The following is a 4,748-nucleotide window of genomic DNA, read 5'->3' on the forward strand; positions in this document are numbered from 1 at the left end:
CTGTTTAGTGACATTTGGGATGATGTGTGATGAAAAATTCAAGAATTTGACCATTTCTTCCAAAAAAGGCTTATCTCCCTGTTTCCAGCGCTTTTCTGACACTTGGGCTGACATGTGATGAAAAAGTCAGAAATCTTAATCAATGCTTCCAAAAAAGGCTTATCTCCCCGTTTCCAGCTGTTTAGTGACATTTGGGATGATGTGTGATGAAAAATTCAAGAATTTAACCATTTCTTCCAAAAAAGGCTTATCTCCCTGTTTCCAGCGCTTTTCTGACACTGGAGCTGATATGTGATGAAAAAGTCAAAATGTTAACCATTGCTTCCAAAAACGGCTTATCTCCACGTTTCCAGCTGTTTAGTGACATTTGGGATGATGTGTGATGAAAAATTCAAGAATTTGACCATTTCTTCCAAAAAAGGCTTATCTCCCTGTTTCCAGCGCTTTTCTGACACTTGGGCTGACATGTGATGAAAAAGTCAGAAATCTTAATCAATGCTTCCAAAAAAGGCTTATCTCCCCGTTTCCAGCTGTTTAGTGACATTTGGGATGATGTGTGATGAAAAATTCAAGAATTTAACCATTTCTTCCAAAAAAAGGCATATCTCCCTGTTTCCAGCGCTTTTCTGACACTGGAGCTGATATGTGATGAAAAAGTCAAAATGTTAACCATTGCTTCCAAAAACGGCTTATCTCCCCGTTTCCAGCTGTTTAGTGACATTTGGGATGATGTGTGATGAAAAATTCAAGAATTTGACCATTTCTTCCAAAAAAGGCTTATCTCCCTGTTTCCAGCGCTTTTCTGACACTTGGGCTGACATGTGATGAAAAAGTCAGAAATCTTAATCAATGCTTCCAAAAAAGGCTTATCTCCCCGTTTCCAGCTGTTTAGTGACATTTGGGATGATGTGTGATGAAAAATTCAAGAATTTAACCATTTCTTCCAAAAAAGGCTTATCTGCCTTTTTCCAGCGCTTTTCTGACACTTGGGCTGACATGTGATGAAAAAGTCAGAAATCTTAATCAATGCTTCCAAAAAAGGCTTATCTCCCCGTTTCCAGCTGTTTAGTGACATTTGGGATGATGTGTGATGAAAAATTCAAGAATTTAACCATTTCTTCCAAAAAAAGGCATATCTCCCTGTTTCCAGCGCTTTTCTGACACTGGAGCTGATATGTGATGAAAAAGTCAAAATGTTAACCATTGCTTCCAAAAACGGCTTATCTCCCCGTTTCCAGCTGTTTAGTGACATTTGGGATGATGTGTGTTGAAAAATTCAAGAATTTAACCATTTCTTCCAAAAAAAGGCATATCTCCCTGTTTCCAGCGCTTTTCTGACACTGGAGCTGATATGTGATGAAAAAGTCAAAATGTTAACCAGTGCTTCCAAAAACGGCTTATCTCCACGTTTCCAGCTGTTTAGTGACATTTGGGATGATGTGTGATGAAAAATTCAAGAATTTAACCATTTTTTCCAAAAAAGTCTTATCTCCCTGTTTCCAGCGCTTTTCTGACACTTGTGTTGATATGTGATGAAAAAGTCAGAAATCTTAATCAATGCTTCCAAAAAAGGCTTATCTTCCCGTTTCCAGCTGTTTAGTGACATTTGGGCTGATATGTGATGAAAAAGTCAGAAATCTTAATCATTGCTTCCAAAAAAGGCTTATCTCCCCGTTTCCAGCTGTTTAGTGACATTTGGGATGATGTGTGATGAAAAATTCAAGAATTTAACCATTTCTTCCAAAAAAGGCTTATCTCCCTGTTTCCAGCGCTTTTCTGACACTTGTGCTGACATGTGATGAAAAAGTCAGAAATCTTAATCAATGCTTCCAAAAAAGGCTTATCTCCCCGTTTCCAGCTGTTTAGTGACATTTGGTAAATGGTAAATGGATTTGTATTTATATAGCGCTTTTCTAGTCTGATGAAGACCACTCAAAGCGCTTTACAGTACAGTTTCACATTCACCCATTCACACACACATTCATACAGTGCATCTACTCGCAGCACTTTGTTATTCTATGGGGGGCTATTGAGGGTTCAGCATCTTGCCCAAGGACGCTTCGGCATGCAGATGGTTCAGACTGGGGATCGAACCGCCGACCTTCAGGTTGGAGGACGACCACTCTACCCCTCAGCCACAGCCGCCCTCACATCATTTGGGATGATGTGTGATGAAAAATTCAAGAATTTAACCATTTCTTCCAAAAAAGGCTTATCTCCCTGTTTCCAGCGCTTTTCTGACACTTGTGCTGACATGTGATGAAAAAGTCAGAAATCTTAATCAATGCTTCCAAAAAAGGCTTATCTCCCCGTTTCCAGCTGTTTAGTGACATTTGGGATGATGTGTGATGAAAAATTCAAGAATTTAACCATTTCTTCCAAAAAAGGCTTATCTCCCTGTTTCCAGCGCTTTTCTGACACTGGAGCTGATATGTGATGAAAAAGTCAAAATGTTAACCATTGCTTCCAAAAAAGGCTTATCTCCCCGTTTCCAGCTGTTTAGTGACATTTGGGATGATGTGTGATGAAAAATTCAAGAATTTAACCATTTCTTCCAAAAAAGGCTTATCTCCCTGTTTCCAGCGCTTTTCTGACACTTGGGCTGATATGTGATGAAAAAGTCAGAAATCTTAATCATTGCTTCCAAAAAAGGCTTATCTCCCCGTTTCCAGCTGTTTAGTGACATTTGGGATGATGTGTGATGACAAATTCAAGAATTTAACCATTTCTTCCAAAAAAAGGCATATTTCCCTGTTTCCAGCGCTTTTCTGACACTGGAGCTGATATGTGATGAAAAAGTCAAAATGTTAACCATTGCTTCCAAAAAAGGCTTATCTCCCCATTTCCAGCTGTTTAGTGACATTTGGGATGATGTGTGATGAAAAATTCAAGAATTTAACCATTTCTTCCAAAAAAGGCTTATCTCCCCGTTTCAAGTGCTTTTCTGACACTTGGGCTGATATGTGATGAAAAAGTCAGAAATGTTAACCATTGCTTCCAAAAAAGGCTTATTTCCCCGTTTCCAGCTGCTTAATGACATTTGGGATGACGTGTGATGAAAAATTCAAGAATTTAACCATTTCTTCCAAAAAAGGCTTATCTCCCTGTTTCCAGCGCTTTTCTGACACTAGAGCTGATATGTGATGAAAAAGTCAAAATGTTAACCATTGCTTCCAAAGAAGGCTTATCTCTCCGTTTCCAGCTGTTTAGTGACATTTGGGATGATGTGTGATGAAAAATTCAAGAATTTAACCACTTCTTCCAAAAAAGGCTTATCTCCCTGTTTCCACCGCTTTTCTGACACTTGTGCTGATATGTGATGAAAAAGTCAGAAATCCTAATCAATGCTTCCAAAAAAGGCTTATCTCCCCGTTTCCAGCTGTTTAGTTACATTTGGGATGATGTGTGATGAAAAAGTCAAAATGTTAACCATTGCTTCCAAAAAAGGCTTATCTCCCCGTTTCCAGCTGTTTAGTGACATTTGGGATGATGTGTGATGAAAAATTCAAGAATTTAACCACTTCTTCCAAAAAAGGCTTATCTCCCTGTTTCCAGCGCTTGTCTGACACTTGGGCTGATATGTGATGAAAAGTCAGAAATGTTAACCATTGCTTCCAAAAAAGGCTTATCTCGATACAGAGTGTTTTTTCCCAGGGTCTAGCAGAAAATAAGAAAGATGAGCTAGCTGTCAAGGATGATTCTGAATCCATGGATGGATTGATTTCCTTACCCACTAGACGAGACAATCGACTTAGAGAGAGAAAGCATGTTGCCTGCAAACCCCAGCTTCACTGTCTCAAACCCCACTATGTTCACTGGCCCCTGATCCAGTAACCTGCTCTACCACGAATGAACCCATTGAGAAGCCCATGCAACTAGGGAGGGCTTGGCTCACGGCAACTGAATAACAGCGAAGATTCAGGGAACGTCTCTGCCTTTACTGCGGCCAACTTGGCCAAGCTCTTGTCCAGTGCCGTAGCTGGCCCATCGATTAGGCTCATCAGTCAGAGGAGGAACCCTGTTGAGTCATACACAATCCTCCAGCCACGGAACCCCGTCCAGAACTTGGCTAGATACCAACCTTTTTTCAAATTATTCTTCTCTCCCCCTCAAGGCCAACGAGAATTTCATAGACTCAAATCTGGTGTCGCATACCAACATTCCCCTCACCCCACTTTCAAACCCAGAGAGGTGAGTGCCTTAGATTGCAGACACATGGCTAGAATCACCCACCAAACCCTACAGATTACCCTGATCACTTCTGGCAATCATCAAGAAATCATCCAATTCCTGGTCATCACCTCACCCCACTCTCCCCTGGTTCTGGGTCAGCCCTGGTCGCAGATCCACGATCCCCACGCCGATTGCAGATGCGGCGTAGTGATAGGTTGGAGCCTTCATTGTCAATCAAACTGCCTTAGATCAGCCTGCCCGTCTCCAGATCTCCATCCCTTACCTTATTCCAAACAACTGGACCTATCTCATGTTCCTCCAGTTTATTACGACTTGAGGGTGGTGTTTAGTAAAGACAAGGTCCTTACATTACCCCACTCCCCCTATCCATGATTGTGCCATTACACTCCTCCCTGATCACACACTTGCCTCCAGCAAGTTGTTTAATTTATCTAAACCCGAAAAGGAGGTCATAATAAGACATTTTATTTATAGGTGCCTTTCAGAGCACCCTAGGTCACCTTACACGGCAGATAAAAAACACAACAGAAAGGTATGGTGGAGCAGGTTTGTGG

Source organism: Limanda limanda, chromosome 19 (genome assembly GCF_963576545.1).
Source record: "Limanda limanda chromosome 19, fLimLim1.1, whole genome shotgun sequence".
In the NCBI taxonomy this organism is placed as follows: Eukaryota; Metazoa; Chordata; class Actinopteri; order Pleuronectiformes; family Pleuronectidae; genus Limanda; species Limanda limanda.